Here is a 17,957-nt window from a genome sequence, read left to right on the forward strand (position 1 = left end):
CAGAGGGGCTGAAATAGAGGGGCTGAAACAGAGGGGCTGAAACAGAGGGCGAGAAACAGAGGGCCTGAAACAGAGGGGCTGAAACAGATGGCGAGAAACAGAGGGGCTGAAACAGAGGGGCTGAAACAGAGGGGCTGAAACAAAGGGGCTGAAACAGAGGGACTGAAACAGAGGGGCTGAAACAGAGGGCGAGAAACAGAGGGGCTGAAACAGAGGGCGAGAAACAGAGGGGCTGAAACAGAGGGCGTGAAACAAAGGGCGAGAAACAGAGGTGCTGAAACAGAGGGGCTGAAACAGAGGGGCTGAAACAGAGGGGCTGAAACAGAGGGGCTGAAACAGAGGGCGAGAAACAGAGGGGCTGAAACAGAGGGCGAGAAACAGAGGGGCTGAAACAGAGGGGCTGAAACAGAGGGGCTGAAACAGAGGGTCTGCAACAGAGGGCGAGAAAGAGATGGACTGAAAGAGAGGGCGAGAAACAGAGGTGCTGAAACAGAGGGCGAGAAACAGAGGGGCTGGAACTGAGGGGCTGAAACAGAGGGGCTGAAACAGAGGGCGAGAAACAGAGGGCGAGAAACAGAGGGGCTGAAACAGAGGGGCTGAAACAGAGGGGCTGAAACAGAGGGCGAGAAACAGAGGGCGAGAAACAGAGGGCGAGAAACAGAGGGCGAGAAACAGAGGGTCTGAAACAGAGGGGCTGAAACAGAGGGGCTGAAATAGAGGGGCTGAAACAGTGGGGCTGAAACAGAGGGGCTGAAACTGAGGGCGAGAAACAGAGGGCGAGAAACAGAGGGCGAGAAACCGAGGGGCTGAAACAGAGGGGCTGAAACAGAGGGGCTGAAACAGAGGGCGAGAAACAGAGGGCGAGAAACAGAGGGGCTGAAACAGAGGGGCTGAAACAGATGGCGAGAAACAGAGGGGCTGAAACAGTGGGGCTGAAACAGTGGGGCTGAAACAGAGGGGCTGAAACAGAGGGTGAGATACAGAGGGGCTGAAACAGAGGGGCTGAAACAGAGGGGCTGAAACCGAGGGTCTGCAATAGTGGGCGAGAAAGAGAGGGGCTGAAAGAGAGGGCGAGAAACAGAGGTGCTGAAACAGAGGGGGAGAAACAGAGGGGCTGAAACTGATGGGCTGAAACAGACGGGCTGAAACAGAGGGCGAGAAACAGAGGGCGAGAAACAGAGGGGCTTAAACAGAGGGGCTGAAACAGAGGGCGAGAAACAGAGGGCGAGAAACAAAGGGCGAGAAACAGAGGGCGAGAAACAGAGGGGCTGAAACAGAGGGGCTGAAACAGAGGGGCTGAAACAGAGGGGCTGAAACAGAGGGCGAGAAACAGAGGGGCTGAAACAGAGGGCGAGAAACAGAGGGGCTGAAACCGAGGGCGAGAAACAGAGGGCGAGAAACAGAGGGGCTGAAACAGAGGGGCTGAAACAGAGGAGCTGAAACAGAGGGGCTGAAACAGAGGGGATGAAACAGAGGGCGAGAAACAGAGGGGCTGAAACAGAGGTGCTGAAACAGAGGGGCTGAAACTGATGGGCTGAAACAGACGGGCTGAAACAGAGGGCGAGAAACAGAGGGCGAGAAACAGAGGGGCTTAAACAGAGGGGCTGAAACAGAGGGCGAGAAACAGTGGGCGAGAAACAGAGGGCGAGAAACAGAGGGGCTGAAAAAGAGGGGCTGAAACAGAGGGGCTGAAACAGAGGGCGAGAAACAGAGGGCGAGAAACAGAGAGCGAGAAACAGAGGGCGAGAAACAGAGGGCGAGAAACAGAGGGCGAGTAACAGAGGGGCTGAAACAGAGGGGCTGAAACAGAGGGGATGAAACAGAGGGGCTGAAACAGAGGGGCTGAAACTGAGGGGCTGAAACAGAGGGCGAGAAAGAGAGGGCGAGAAACAAAGAGCGAGAAACAGAGGGCGAGAAACAGAGGGCGAGAAACAGAGGGCGAGAAACAGAGGGGCTGAAACAGAGGGGCTGAAACAGAGGGCGAGAAACAGAGGGGCTGAAACCGAGGCCGAGAAACAGAGGGCGAGAAACAGAGGGCGATAAACAGAGGGGCTGAAACAGAGTGGCTGAAACAGAGGGGCTGAAACAGAGGGGCTGAAACAGAGGGCAAGAAACAGAGGGGCTGAAACAGAGGGGCTGAAACAGAGGGGCTGAAACAGAGGGGCTGAAACAGAGGGACTGAAACAGAGGGGCTGAAACAGAGGGCGAGAAACAGAGGGGCTGAAACTGAGGGCGAGAAACAGAGGGGCTGAAACAGAGGGCGTTAAACAAAGGGCGAGAAACAGAGGTGCTGAAACAGAGGGGCTGAAACAGAGGGGCTGAAACAGAGGGGCTGAAACAGAGGGCGAGAAACAGGGGCTGAAACAGAGGGCGAGAAACAGAGGGGCTGAAACAGAGGGGCTGAAACAGAGGGGCTGAAACAGAGGGTCTGCAACAGAGGGCGAGAAAGAGATGGGCTGAAAGAGAGGGCGAGAAACAGAGGTGCTGAAACAGAGGGCGAGAAACAGAGGGGCTGGAACTGAGGGGCTGAAACAGAGGGGCTGAAACAGAGGGCGAGAAACAGAGGGCGAGAAACAGAGGGGCTGAAACAGAGGGGCTGAAACAGAGGGTCTGAAACAGAGGGCGAGAAACAGAGGGCGAGAAACAGAGAGCGAGAAACAGAGGGCAAGAAACAGAGGGCGAGAAACAGAGGGCGAGAAACAGAGGGGCTGAAACAGAGGGGCTGAAACAGCGGGGCTGAAACAGAGGGGCAGAAACAGAGGCGAGAAACAGTGGGCGAGAAACAGAGGGCGAGAAACAGAGGGGCTGAAACAGAGGGGCTGAAACAGAGGGTTGAAACAGAGGGCGAGAAACAGAGGGCGACAAACAGAGAGCGAGAAACAGAGGGCGAGAAACAGAGGGCGAGAAACAGAGGGTGATAAACAGAGGGGCTGAAACAGAGGGGCTGAAACAGAGGGGCTGAAACAGAGGGGCTGAAACAGAGGGCGAGAAACAGAGGGCGAGAAACAGAGAGCGAGAAACAGAGGGCGAGAAACAGAGAACGAGAAACAGAGGGCGAGAAACAGAGGGCTGAAACAGAGGGGCTGAAACAGAGGGGCTGAAACAGAGGGCGAGAAAGAGAGGGCGAGAAACAGAGGGGCTGAAACAGAGTGGCTGAAACAGAGGGGCTGAAACAGAGGGGCTGAAACTGAGGGCGAGAAACAGAGGGCGAGAAACAGAGGGCGAGAAACAGAGGGGCTGAAACAGAGGGGCTGAAACAGAGGCGCTGAAACAGAGGGCGAGAAACAGAGGGCGAGAAACAGAGAGCAAGGAACAGAGGGCAAGAAACAGAGGGCGAGAAACAGACGGCGAGAAACAGAGGGGCTGAAACAGAGGGGCTGAAACAGCGGGGCTGAAACAGAGGGGCAGAAACAGAGGCGAGAAACAGTGGGAGAGAAACAGAGGGCGAGAAACAGAGGGGCTGAAACAGAGGGGCTGAAACAGAGGGTTGAAACAGAGGGCGAGAAACAGAGGGCGAGAAACAGAGAGCGAGAAACAGAGGGCGAGAAACAGAGGGCGAGAAACAGAGGGCGATAAACAGAGGGGCTGAAACAGAGGGGCTGAAACAGAGGGGCTGAAACAGAGGGGCTGAAACAGAGGGGCTGAAACAGAGGGCGAGAAACAGAGGGCGAGAAACAGAGAGCGAGAAACAGAGAGCGAGAAACAGAGAACGAGAAACAGAGGGCGAGAAACAGAGGGGCTGAAACAGAGGGGCTGAAACAGAGGGGCTGAAAAAGAGGGCGAGAAAGAGAGGGCGAGAAACAGAGGGGCTGAAACAGAGGGGCTGAAACAGAGGGGCTGAAACAGAGGGGCTGAAACTGAGGGCGAGAAACAGAGGGGCTGAAACAGAGGGGCTGAAACAGAGGGCGAAAAACAGAGGGGCTGAAACAGAGGGGCTGAAACAGAGGGGCTGAAACAAAGGGACTGAAACAGAGGGACTGAAACAGAGGGCGAGAAACAGAGGGAAAGAAACAGAGGGCGAGAAACAGAGGGGCTGAAACAGAGGGGCTGAAACAGAGGGGCTGAAACAGAGGGGCTGAAATAGAGTGCGAGAAACAGAGGGCGAGAAACAGAGAGCGAGAAACAGAGGGCGAGAAACAGAGGGGCTGAAACAGAGGGGCTGAAACAGAGGGGCTGAAACAGAGGGGCTGAAACAGAGGGCGAGAAACAGAGGGCGAGAAACAGAGGGGCTGAAACAGAGGGGCTGATACAGAGGGGCTGAAACAGAGGGGCTGAAACAGAGGGCGAGAAACAGAGGGGCTGAAACAGAGGGGCTGAAACAGAGGGGCTGAAACAGAGGGGCTGAAACAGAGGGCGAGAAACAGAGGGGCTAAAACAGAGGGCGAGAAACAGAGGGGCTGAAACAGAGGGCGAGAAACAAAGGGCGAGAAACAGAGGTGCTGAAACAGAGGGGCTGAAACAGAGGGGCTGAAACAGAGGGGCTGAAACAGAGGGGCTGAAACAGAGGGACTGAAACAGAGGGGCTGAAACAGAGGGCGAGAAACAGAGGGGCTGAAACTGAGGGCGAGAAACAGAGGGGCTGAAACAGAGGGCGTGAAACAAAGGGCGAGAAACAGAGGTGCTGAAACAGAGGGGCTGAAACAGAGGGGCTGAAACAGAGGGGCTGAAACAGAGGGCGAGAAACAGGGGCTGAAACAGAGGGCGAGAAACAGAGGGGCTGAAACAGAGGGGCTGAAACAGAGGGGCTGAAACAGAGGGTCTGCAACAGAGGGCGAGAAAGAGATGGGCTGAAAGAGAGGGCGAGAAACAGAGGTGCTGAAACAGAGGGCGAGAAACAGAGGGGCTGGAACTGAGGGGCTGAAACAGAGGGGCTGAAACAGAGGGCGAGAAACAGAGGGCGAGAAACAGAGGGGCTGAAACAGAGGGGCTGAAACAGAGCGTCTGAAACAGAGGGCGAGAAACAGAGGGCGAGAAACAGAGAGCGAGAAACAGAGGGCAAGAAACAGAGGGCGAGAAACAGAGGGCGAGAAACAGAGGGGCTGAAACAGAGGGGCTGAAACAGCGGGGCTGAAACAGAGGGGCGGAAACAGAGGCGAGAAACAGTGGGCGAGAAACAGAGGGCGAGAAACAGAGGGGCTGAAACAGAGGGGCTGAAACAGAGGGTTGAAACAGAGGGCGAGAAACAGAGGGCGACAAACAGAGAGCGAGAAACAGAGGGCGAGAAACAGAGGGCGAGAAACAGAGGGTGATAAACAGAGGGGCTGAAACAGAGGGGCTGAAACAGAGGGGCTGAAACAGAGGGGCTGAAACAGAGGGCGAGAAACAGAGGGCGAGAAACAGAGAGCGAGAAACAGAGGGCGAGAAACAGAGAACGAGAAACAGAGGGCGAGAAACAGAGGGCTGAAACAGAGGGGCTGAAACAGAGGGGCTGAAACAGAGGGCGAGAAAGAGAGGGCGAGAAACAGAGGGGCTGAAACAGAGTGGCTGAAACAGAGGGGCTGAAACAGAGGGGCTGAAACTGAGGGCGAGAAACAGAGGGCGAGAAACAGAGGGCGAGAAACAGAGGGGCTGAAACAGAGGGGCTGAAACAGAGGGGCTGAAACAGAGGGCGAGAAACAGAGGGCGAGAAACAGAGAGCAAGGAACAGAGGGCAAGAAACAGAGGGCGAGAAACAGAGGGCGAGAAACAGAGGGGCTGAAACAGAGGGGCTGAAACAGCGGGGCTGAAACAGAGGGGCAGAAACAGAGGCGAGAAACAGTGGGAGAGAAACAGAGGGCGAGAAACAGAGGGGCTGAAACAGAGGGGCTGAAACAGAGGGTTGAAACAGAGGGCGAGAAACAGAGGGCGAGAAACAGAGAGCGAGAAACAGAGGGCGAGAAACAGAGGGCGAGAAACAGAGGGCGATAAACAGAGGGGCTGAAACAGAGGGGCTGAAACAGAGGGGCTGAAACAGAGGGGCTGAAACAGAGGGGCTGAAACAGAGGGCGAGAAACAGAGGGCGAGAAACAGAGAGCGAGAAACAGAGAGCGAGAAACAGAGAACGAGAAACAGAGGGCGAGAAACAGAGGGGCTGAAACAGAGGAGCTGAAACAGAGGGGCTGAAACAGAGGGCGAGAAAGAGAGGGCGAGAAACAGAGGGGCTGAAACAGAGTGGCTGAAACAGAGGGGCTGAAACAGAGGGGCTGAAACTGAGGGCGAGAAACAGAGGGGCTGAAACAGAGGGGCTGAAACAGAGGGCGAAAAACAGAGGGGCTGAAACAGAGGGGCTGAAACAGAGGGGCTGAAACAAAGGGACTGAAACAGAGGGACTGAAACAGAGGGCGAGAAACAGAGGGAAAGAAACAGAGGGCGAGAAACAGAGGGGATGAAACAGAGGGGCTGAAACAGAGGGGCTGAAACAGAGGGGCTGAAATAGAGTGCGAGAAACAGAGGGCGAGAAACAGAGAGCGAGAAACAGAGGGCGAGAAACAGAGGGGCTGAAACAGAGGGGCTGAAACAGAGGGGCTGAAACAGAGGGGCTGAAACAGAGGGCGAGAAACAGAGGGCGAGAAACAGAGGGGCTGAAACAGAGGGGCTGATACAGAGGGGCTGAAACAGAGGGGCTGAAACAGAGGGCGAGAAACAGAGGGGCTGAAACAGAGGGGCTGAAACAGAGGGGCTGAAACAGAGGGGCTGAAACAGAGGGGCTGAAACAGAGGGCGAGAAACAGAGGGGCTAAAACAGAGGGCGAGAAACAGAGGGGCTGAAACAGAGGGCGAGAAACAAAGGGCGAGAAACAGAGGTGCTGAAACAGAGGGGCTGAAACAGAGGGGCTGAAACAGAGGGGCTGAAACAGAGGGCGAGAAACAGAGGGGCTGAAACAGAGGGGCTGAAACAGATGGCGAGAAACAGAGGGGCTGAAACAGAGGGGCTGAAACAGAGGGGCTGAAACAGAGGGGCTGAAACAGAGGGCGAGATACAGAGGGGCTGAAACAGAGGGGATGAAACAGAGGGTCTGCAACAGTGGTCGAGAAAGAGAGGGGCTGAAAGAGAGGGCGAGAAACAGAGGTGCTGAAACAGAGGGGGAGAAACAGAGGGGCTGAAACTGAGGGGCTGAAACAGAGGGGCTGAAACAGAGGGCGAGAAACAGAGGGCGAGAAACAGAGGGGCTTAAACAGAGGGGCTGAAACAGAGGGCGAGAAACAGAGTGCGAGAAACAAAGGGCGAGAAACAGAGGGCGAGAAACAGAGGGGCTGAAACAAAGGGGCTGAAACAGAGGGGCTGAAACAGAGGGGCTGAAACAGAGGGGCTGAAACAGAGGGGCTGAAACAGAGGGCGAGAAACAGTGGGCGAGAAACAGAGGAGCAGAAACAGAGGGGCTGAAACAAAGGGGCTGAAACAGAGGGGCTGAAACTGAGGGAGAGAAACAGAGGGCGAGAAACAGAGGGCGAGAAACAGAGGGGCTGAAACAGAGGGGCTGAAACAGAGGGGCTGAAACAGAGGGCGAGAAACAGAGGGCGACAAACAGAGAGCGAGAAACAGAGGGCGAGAAACAGAGGGCGAGAAACAGAGGGCGATAAACAGAGGGGCTGAAACAGAGGGGCTGAAACAGAGGGGCTGAAACAGAGGGGCTGAAACAGAGGGGCTGAAACAGAGGGCGAGAAACAGAGGGCGAGAAACAGAGAGCGAGAAACAGAGGGCGAGAAACAGAGAACGAGAAACAGAGGGCGAGAAACAGAGGGCTGAAACAGAGGGGCTGAAACAGAGGGGCTGAAACAGAGGGCGAGAAAGAGAGGGCGAGAAACAGAGGGGCTGAAACAGAGTGGCTGAAACAGAGGGGCTGAAACAGAGTGGCTGAAACTGAGGGCGAGAAACAGAGGGCGAGAAACAGAGGGCGAGAAACAGAGGGGCTGAAACAGAGGGGCTGAAACCGAGGGGCTGAAACAGAGGGCGAGAAACAGAGGGCGAGAAACAGAGAGCGAGAAACAGAGGGCAAGAAACAGAGGGCGAGAAACAGAGGGCGTGAAACAGAGGGGCTGAAACAGAGGGGCTGAAACAGCGGGGCTGAAACAGAGGGGCAGAAACAGAGGCGAGAAACAGTGTGAGAGAAACAGAGGGCGAGAAACAGAGGGGCTGAAACAGAGGGGCTGAAACAGAGGGTTGAAACAGAGGGCGAGAAACAGAGGGCGAGAAACAGAGAGCGAGAAACAGAGGGCGAGAAACAGAGGGCGAGAAACAGAGGGCGATAAACAGAGGGGCTGAAACAGAGGGGCTGAAACAGAGGGGCTGATACAGAGGGGCTGAAACAGAGGGGCTGAAACAGAGGGCGAGAAACAGAGGGCGAGAAACAGAGAGCGAGAAACAGAGGGCGAGAAACAGAGAACGAGAAACAGAGGGCGAGAAACAGAGGGGCTGAAACAGAGGGGCTGAAACAGAGGGGCTGAAACAGAGGCGAGAAACAGAGGGCGATAAACAGAGGGGCTGAAACAGAGGGGCTGAAACAGAGGGGCTGAAACAGAGGGGCTGAAACAGAGGGGCTGAAACAGAGGGCGAGAAACAGAGGGCGAGAAACAGAGAGCGAGAAACAGAGGGCGAGAAACAGAGAACGAGAAACAGAGGGCGAGAAACAGAGGGCGAGAAACAGAGGGGCTGAAACAGAGGGCGAGAAAGAGAGGGCGAGAAACAGAGGGGCTGAAACAGAGTGTCTGAAACAGAGGGGCTGAAACAGAGGGGCTGAAACTGAGGGCGAGAAACAGAGGGGCTGAAACAGAGGGGCTGAAACAGAGGGCGACAAACAGAGGGGCTGAAACAGAGGGGCTGAAACAGAGGGGCTGAAACAAAGGGACTGAAACAGAGGGGCTGAAACAGAGGGCGAGAAACAGAGGGAAAGAAACAGAGGGCGAGAAACAGAGGGGCTGAAACAGAGGGGCTGAAACAGAGGGGCTGAAACAGAGGGGCTGAAATAGAATGCGAGAAACAGAGGGCGAGAAACAGAGAGCGAGAAACAGAGGGCGAGAAACAGAGGGGCTGAAACAGAGGGGCTGAAACAGAGGGGCTGAAACAGAGGGCGAGAAACAGAGGGCGAGAAACAGAGAGCGAGAAACAGAGGGCGAGAAACAGAGGGGCTGAAACAGAGGGGCTGAAACAGAGGGGCTGAAACAGAGGGGCTGAAACAGAGGGCGAGAAACAGAGGGCGAGAAACAGAGGGGCTGTAACAGAGGGGCTGATACAGAGGGGCTGAAACAGAGGGGCTGAAACAGAGGGCGAGAAACAGACGGGCTGAAACAGAGGGGCTGAAACAGAGGGGCTGAAACAGAGGGGCTGAATCAGAGGGACTGAAACAGAGGGGCTGAAACAGAGGGCGAGAAACAGAGGGGCTGAAACAGAGGGCGAGAAACAGAGGGGCTGAAACAGAGGGCGAGAAACAAAGGGCGAGAAACAGAGGTGCTGAAACAGAGGGGCTGAAACAGAGGGGCTGAAACAGAGGGGCTGAAACAGAGGGCGAGAAACAGAGGGGCTGAAACAGAGGGGCTGAAACAGATGGCGAGAAACAGAGGGGCTGAAACAGAGGGGCTGAAACAGAGGGGCTGAAACAGAGGGGCTGAAACAGAGGGGCTGAAACAGAGGGCGAGATACAGAGGGGCTGAAACAGAGGGGCTGAAACAGAGGGGCTGAAACAGAGGGTCTGCAACAGTGGGCGAGAAACAGAGGGGCTGAAAGAGAGGGCGAGAAACAGAGGTGCTGAAACAGAGGGGGAGAAACAGAGGGGCTGAAACTGAGGGGCTGAAACAGAGGGGCTGAAACAGAGGGCGAGAAACAGAGGGCGAGAAACAGAGGGGCTTAAACAGAGGGGCTGAAACAGAGGGCGAGAGACAGAGGGCGAGAAACAAAGGGCGAGAAACAGAGGGCGAGAAACAGAGGGGCTGAAACAGAGGGGCTGAATCAGAGGGGCTGAAACAGAGGGGCTGAAACAGAGGGCGAGAAACAGAGGGGCTGAAACAGAGGGGCTGAAACAGATGGCGAGAAACAGAGGGGCTGAAACAGAGGGGCTGAAACAGTGGGGCTGAAACAGAGGGGCTGAAACAGAGGGCGAGATACAGAGGGGCTGAAACAGAGGGGCTGAAACAGAGGGGCTGAAACCGAGGGTCTGCAATAGTGGGCGAGAAAGAGAGGGGCTGAAAGAGAGGGCGAGAAACAGAGGTGCTGAAACAGAGGGGGAGAAGCAGAGGGGCTGAAACTGATGGGCTGAAACAGACGGGCTGAAACAGAGGGCGAGAAACAGAGGGCGAGAAACAGAGGGGCTTAAACAGAGGGGCTGAAACAGAGGGCGAGAAACAGAGGGCGAGAAACAAAGGGCGAGAAAGAGAGGGCGAGAAACAGAGGGGCTGAAACAGAGGGGCTGAAACAGAGGGGCTGAAACAGAGGGGCTGAAACAGAGGGCGAGAAACAGAGGGGCTGAAACAGAGGGCGAGAAACAGAGGGGCTGAAACCGAGGGCGAGAAACAGAGGGCGAGAAACAGAGGGGCTGAAACAGACGGGCTGAAACAGAGGAGCTGAAACAGAGGGGCAGAAACAGAGGGGATGAAACAGAGGGCGAGAAACAGAGGGGCTGAAACAGAGGTGCTGAAACAGAGGGGCTGAAACAGAGGGCGAGAAACAGTGGGCGAGAAACAGAGGGCGAGAAACAGAGGGGCTGAAAAAGAGGGGCTGAAACAGAGGGGCTGAAACAGAGGGCGAGAAACAGAGGGCGAGAAACAGAGAGCGAGAAACAGAGGGCGAGAAACAGAGGGCGAGAAACAGAGGGCGAGAAACAGAGGGGCTGAAACAGAGGGGCTGAAACAGAGGGGATGAAACAGAGGGGCTGAAACAGAGGGGCTGAAACCGAGGGCGAGAAACAGAGGGCGAGAAACAGAGGGCGAGAAACAGAGGGGCTGAAACAGAGTGGCTGAAACAGAGGGGCTGAAACAGAGGGGCTGAAACAGAGGGCGAGAAACAGAGGGGCTGAAACAGAGGGGCTGAAACAGAGGGGCTGAAACAGAGGGGCTGAAACAGAGGGACTGAAACAGAGGGGCTGAAACAGAGGGCGAGAAACAGAGGGGCTGAAACAGAGGGCGAGAAACAGAAGGGCTGAAACAGAGGGCGTGAAACAAAGGGCGAGAAACAGAGGTGCTGAAACAGAGGGGCTGAAACAGAGGGGCTGAAACAGAGGGGCTGAAACAGAGGGGCTGAAACAGAGGGCGAGAAACAGAGGGGCTGAAACAGAGGGCGAGAAACAGAGGGGCTGAAACAGAGGGGCTGAAACAGAGGGGCTGAAACAGAGGGTCTGCAACAGAGGGCGAGAAAGAGATGGGCTGAAAGAGAGGGCGAGAAACAGAGGTGCTGAAACAGAGGGCGAGAAACAGAGGGGCTGGAACTGAGGGGCTGAAACAGAGGGGCTGAAACAGAGGGCGAGAAACAGAGGGCGAGAAACAGAGGGGCTGAAACAGAGGGGCTGAAACAGAGGGGCTGAAACAGAGGGCGAGAAACAGAGGGCGAGAAACAGAGGGCGAGAAACAGAGGGCGAGAAACAGAGGGGCTGAAACAGAGGGGCTGAAACAGAGGGGCTGAAATAGAGGGGCTGAAACAGAGGGGCTGAAACAGAGGGCGAGAAACAGAGGGCCTGAAACAGAGGGGCTGAAACAGATGGCGAGAAACAGAGGGGCTGAAACAGAGGGGCTGAAACAGAGGGGCTGAAACAAAGGGGCTGAAACAGAGGGACTGAAACAGAGGGGCTGAAACAGAGGGCGAGAAACAGAGGGGCTGAAACAGAGGGCGAGAAACAGAGGGGCTGAAACAGAGGGCGTGAAACAAAGGGCGAGAAACAGAGGTGCTGAAACAGAGGGGCTGAAACAGAGGGGCTGAAACAGAGGGGCTGAAACAGAGGGGCTGAAACAGAGGGCGAGAAACAGAGGGGCTGAAACAGAGGGCGAGAAACAGAGGGGCTGAAACAGAGGGGCTGAAACAGAGGGGCTGAAACAGAGGGTCTGCAACAGAGGGCGAGAAAGAGATGGACTGAAAGAGAGGGCGAGAAACAGAGGTGCTGAAACAGAGGGCGAGAAACAGAGGGGCTGGAACTGAGGGGCTGAAACAGAGGGGCTGAAACAGAGGGCGAGAAACAGAGGGCGAGAAACAGAGGGGCTGAAACAGAGGGGCTGAAACAGAGGGGCTGAAACAGAGGGCGAGAAACAGAGGGCGAGAAACAGAGGGCGAGAAACAGAGGGCGAGAAACAGAGGGGCTGAAACAGAGGGGCTGAAACAGAGGGGCTGAAATAGAGGGGCTGAAACAGTGGGGCTGAAACAGAGGGGCTGAAACTGAGGGCGAGAAACAGAGGGCGAGAAACAGAGGGCGAGAAACCGAGGGGCTGAAACAGAGGGGCTGAAACAGAGGGGCTGAAACAGAGGGCGAGAAACAGAGGGCGAGAAACAGAGAGCGAGAAACAGAGGGCGAGAAACAGAGGGGCTGAAACAGAGGGGCTGAAACAGAGGGGCTGAAATAGAGGGGCTGAAACAGTGGGGCTGAAACAGAGGGGCTGAAACTGAGGGCGAGAAACAGAGGGCGAGAAACAGAGGGCGAGAAACAGAGGGGCTGAAACAGAGGGGCTGAAACAGAGGGGCTGAAACAGAGGGCGAGAAACAGAGGGCGAGAAACAGAGAGCGAGAAACAGAGGGCAAGAAACAGAGGGCGAGAAACAGAGGGCGAGAAACAGAGGGGCTGAAACAGAGGGGCTGAAACAGCGGGGCTGAAACAGAGGGGCAGAAACAGAGGCGAGAAACAGTGGGCGAGAAACAGAGGGCGAGAAACAGAGGGGCTGAAACTGAGGGGCTGAAACAGAGGGTTGAAACAGAGGGCGAGAAACAGAGGGCGACAAACAGAGAGCGAGAAACAGAGGGCGAGAAACAGAAGGCGAGAAACAGAGGGCGATAAACAGAGGGGCTGAAACAGAGGGGCTGAAACAGAGGGGCTGAAACAGAGGGGCTGAAACAGAGGGGCTGAAACAGAGGGCGAGAAACAGAGAGCGAGAAACAGAGGGCGTGAAACAGAGGGCTGAAACAGAGGGGCTGAAACAGAGGGGCTGAAACAGAGGGCGAGAAAGAGAGGGCGAGAAACAGAGGGGCTGAAACAGAGTGGCTGAAACAGAGGGGCTGAAACAGAGGGGCTGAAACTGAGGGCGAGAAACAGAGGGCGAGAAACAGAGGGCGAGAAACAGAGGGGCTGAAACAGAGGGGCTGAAACAGAGGGGCTGAAACAGAGGGCGAGAAACAGAGGGCGAGAAACAGAGAGCGAGAAACAGAGGGCAAGAAACAGAGGGCGAGTAACAGAGGGCGAGAAACAGAGGGGCTGAAACAGAGGGGCTGAAACAGCGGGGCTGAAACAGAGGGGCAGAAACAGAGGCGAGAAACAGTGGGAGAGAAACAGAGGGCGAGAAACAGAGGGGCTGAAACAGAGGGGCTGAAACAGAGGGTTGAAACAGAGGGCGAGAAACAGAGGGCGAGAAACAGAGAGCGAGAAACAGAGGGCGAGAAACAGAGGGCGAGAAACAGAGGGCGATAAACAGAGGGCGATAAACAGAGGGGCTGAAACAGAGGGGCTGAAACAGAGGGGCTGAAACAGAGGGGCTGAAACAGAGGGGCTGAAACAGAGGGCGAGAAACAGAGGGCGAGAAACACAGAGCGAGAAACAGAGGGCGAGAAACAGAGAACGAGAAACAGAGGGCGAGAAACAGAGGGGCTGAAACAGAGGGGCTGAAACAGAGGGGCTGAAACAGAGGGCGAGAAAGAGAGGGCGAGAAACAGAGGGGCTGAAACAGAGTGGCTGAAACAGAGGGGCTGAAACAGAGGGGCTGAAACTGAGGGCGAGAAACAGAGGGGCAGAAACAGAGGGGCTGAAACAGAGGGGCTGAAACAGAGGGGCTGAAACAAAGGGACTGAAACAGAGGGGCTGAAACAGAGGGCGAGAAACAGAGGGAAAGAAACAGAGGGCGAGAAACAGAGGGGCTGAAACAGAGGGGCTGAAACAGAGGGCGAGAAACAGAGGGGCTGAAATAGAGGGCGAGAAACAGAGGGCGAGAAACAGAGGGGCTGAAACAGAGGGGCTGAAACAGAGGGGCTGAAACAGAGGGGCTGAAACAGAGGGCGAGAAACAGAGGGCGAGAAACAGAGGGGCTTTAACAGAGGGGCTGATACAGAGGGGCTGAAACAGAGGGGCTGAAACAGAGGGCGAGAAACAGACGGTCTGAAACAGAGGGGCTGAAACAGAGGGGCTGAAACAGAGGGGCTGAATCAGAGGGACTGAAACAGAGGGGCTGAAACAGAGGGCGAGAAACAGAGGGGCTGAAACAGAGGGCGAGAAACAGAGGGGCTGAAACAGAGGGCGAGAATCAAAGGGCGAGAAACAGAGGTGCTGAAACAGAGGGGCTGAAACAGAGGGGGTGAAACAGAGGGGCTGAAACAGAGGGCGAGAAACAGAGGGGCTGAAACAGAGGGGCTGAAACAGATGGCGAGAAACAGAGGGGCTGAAACAGAGGGGCTGAAACAGAGGGGCTGAAACAGAGGGGCTGAAACAGAGGGCGAGATACAGAGGGGCTGAAACAGAGGGGCTGAAACAGAGGGGCTGAAACAGAGGGTCTGCAACAGTGGGCGAGAAAGAGAGGGGCTGAAAGAGAGGGCGAAGAAACAGAGGTGCTGAAACAGAGGGGGAGAAACAGAGGGGCTGAAACTGAGGGGCTGAAACAGAGGGGCTGAAACAGAGGGGCTGAAACAGAGGGGCTGAAACAGAGGGCGAGAAACAGAGGGGCTTAAACAGAGGGGCTGAAACAGAGGGCGAGAAACAGAGGGCGTGAAACAAAGGGCGAGAATCAGAGGGCGAGAAACAGAGGGGCTGAAACAGAGGGGCTGAAACAGAGGGCGAGAAACAGAGGGCGAGAAACAAAGGGCGAGAAACAGAGGGCGAGTAACAGAGGGGCTGAAACAGAGGGGCTGAAACAGAGGGGCTGAAACAGAGGGGCTGAAACAGAGGGCGAGAAACAGAGGGGCTGAAACAGAGGGGCTGAAACAGATGGCGAGAAACAGAGGGGCTGAAACAGTGGGGCTGAAACAGTGGGGCTGAAACAGAGGGGCTGAAACAGAGGGCGAGATACAGAGGGGCTGAAACAGAGGGGCTGAAACAGAGGGGCTGAAACCGAGGGTCTGCAATAGTGGGCGAGAAAGAGAGGGGCTGAAAGAGAGGGCGAGAAACAGAGGTGCTGAAACAGAGGGGGAGAAACAGAGGGGCTGAAACTGATGGGGGGAAACAGACGGGCTGAAACAGAGGGCGAGAAACAGAGGGCGAGAAACAGAGGGGCTTAAACAGAGGGGCTGAAACAGAGGGCGAGAAACAGAGGGCGAGAAACAAAGGGCGAGAAACAGAGGGCGAGAAACAGAGGGGCTGAAACAGAGGGGCTGAAACAGAGGGGCTGAAACAGAGGGGCTGAAACAGAGGGCGAGAAACAGAGGGGCTGAAACAGAGGGCGAGAAACAGAGGGGCTGAAAACGAGGGCGAGAAACAGAGGGCGAGAAACAGAGGGGCTGAAACAGACGGGCTGAAACAGAGGAGCTGAAACAGAGGGGCTGAAACAGAGGGGATGAAACAGAGGGCGAGAAACAGAGGGGCTGAAACAGAGGTGCTGAAACAGAGGGGCTGAAACAGAGGGCGAGAAACAGTGGGCGAGAAACAGAGGGCGAGAAACAGAGGGGCTGAAAAAGAGGGGCTGAAACAGAGGGGCTGAAACAGAGGGCGAGAAACAGAGGGCGAGAAACAGAGAGCGAGAAACAGAGGGCGAGAAACAGAGGGCGAGAAACAGAGGGCGAGTAACAGAGGGGCTGAAACAGAGGGGCTGAAACAGAGGGGATGAACCAGAGGGGCTGAAACAGAGGGGCTGAAACTGAGGGGCTGAAACAGAGGGCGAGAAAGAGAGGGCGAGAAACAAAGAGCGAGAAACAGAGGGCGAGAAACAGAGGGCGAGAAACAGAGGGCGAGAAACAGAGGGGCTGAAACAGAGGGGCTGAAACAGAGGGCGAGAAACAGAGGGGCTGAAACCGATGGCGAGAAACAGAGGGCGAGAAACAGAGGGCGATAAACAGAGGGGCTGAAACAGAGTGGCTGAAACAGAGGGTCTGAAACAGAGGGGCTGAAACAGAGAGCAAGAAACAGAGGGGCTGAAACAGAGGGGCTGAAACAGAGGGGCTGAAACAGAGGGGCTGAAACAGAGGGACTGAAACAGAGGGGCTGAAACAGAGGGCGAGAAACAGAGGGGCTGAAACTGAGGGCGAGAAACAGAGGGGCTGAAACAGAGGGCGTGAAACAAAGGGCGAGAAACAGAGGTGCTGAAACAGAGGGGCTGAAACAGAGGGGCTGAAACAGAGGGGCTGAAACAGAGGGGCTGAAACAGAGGGCGAGAAACAGGGGCTGAAACAGAGGGCGAGAAACAGAGGGGCTGAAACAGAGGGGCTGAAACAGAGGGGCTGAAACAGAGGGTCTGCAACAGAGGGCGAGAAAGAGATGGGCTGAAAGAGAGGGCGAGAAACAGAGGTGCTGAAACAGAGGGCGAGAAACAGAGGGGCTGGAACTGAGGGGCTGAAACAGAGGGGCTGAAACAGAGGGCGAGAAACAGAGGGCGAGAAACAGAGGGGCTGAAACAGAGGGGCTGAAACAGAGGGGCTGAAACAGTGGGCGAGAAACAGAGGGCGAGAAACAGAGGGCGAGAAACAGAGGGCGAGAAACAGAGTGGCTGAAACAGAGGGGCTGAAACAGAGGGGCTGAAACAGAGGGGCTGAAACAGAGGGGCTGAAACAGAGGGGCTGAAACTGAGGGCGAGAAACAGAGGGCGAGAAACAGAGGTCGAGAAACAGAGGGGCTGAAACAGAGGGGCTGAAACAGAGGGTCTGAAACAGAGGGCGAGAAACAGAGGGCGAGAAACAGAGAGCGAGAAACAGAGGGCAAGAAACAGAGGGCGAGAAACAGAGGGCGAGAAACAGAGGGGCTGAAACAGAGGGGCTGAAACAGCGGGGCTGAAACAGAGGGGCAGAAACAGAGGCGAGAAACAGTGGGCGAGAAACAGAGGGCGAGAAACAGAGGGGCTGAAACAGAGGGGCTGAAACAGAGGGTTGAAACAGAGGGCGAGAAACAGAGGGCGACAAACAGAGAGCGAGAAACAGAGGGCGAGAAACAGAGGGCGAGAAACAGAGGGTGATAAACAGAGGGGCTGAAACAGAGGGGCTGAAACAGAGGGGCTGAAACAGAGGGCTGAAACAGAGGTGAGAAACAGAGGGCGAGAAACAGAGAGCGAGAAACAGAGGGCGAGAAACAGAGAACGAGAAACAGAGGGCGAGAAACAGAGGGCTGAAACAGAGGGGCTGAAACAGAGGGGCTGAAACAGAGGGCGAGAAAGAGAGGGCGAGAAACAGAGGGGCTGAAACAGAGTGGCTGAAACAGAGGGGCTGAAACAGAGGGGCTGAAACTGAGGGCGAGAAACAGAGGGCGAGAAACAGAGGGCGAGAAACAGAGGGGCTGAAACAGAGGGGCTGAAACAGAGGGGCTGAAACAGAGGGCGAGAAACAGAGGGCGAGAAACAGAGAGCAAGGAACAGAGGGCAAGAAACAGAGGGCGAGAAACAGAGGGCGAGAAACAGAGGGGCTGAAACAGAGGGGCTGAAACAGCGGGGCTGAAACAGAGGGGCAGAAACAGAGGCGAGAAACAGTGGGAGAGAAACAGAGGGCGAGAAACAGAGGGGCTGAAACAGAGGGGCTGAAACAGAGGGTTGAAACAGAGGGCGAGAAACAGAGGGCGAGAAACAGAGAGCGAGAAACAGAGGGCGAGAAACAGAGGGCGAGAAACAGAGGGCGATAAACAGAGGGGCTGAAACAGAGGGGCTGAAACAGAGGGGCTGAAACAGAGGGGCTGA

This window comes from Stegostoma tigrinum, chromosome 29 (assembly GCF_030684315.1).
Source record: "Stegostoma tigrinum isolate sSteTig4 chromosome 29, sSteTig4.hap1, whole genome shotgun sequence".
Classification (NCBI taxonomy): domain Eukaryota; kingdom Metazoa; phylum Chordata; class Chondrichthyes; order Orectolobiformes; family Stegostomatidae; genus Stegostoma; species Stegostoma tigrinum.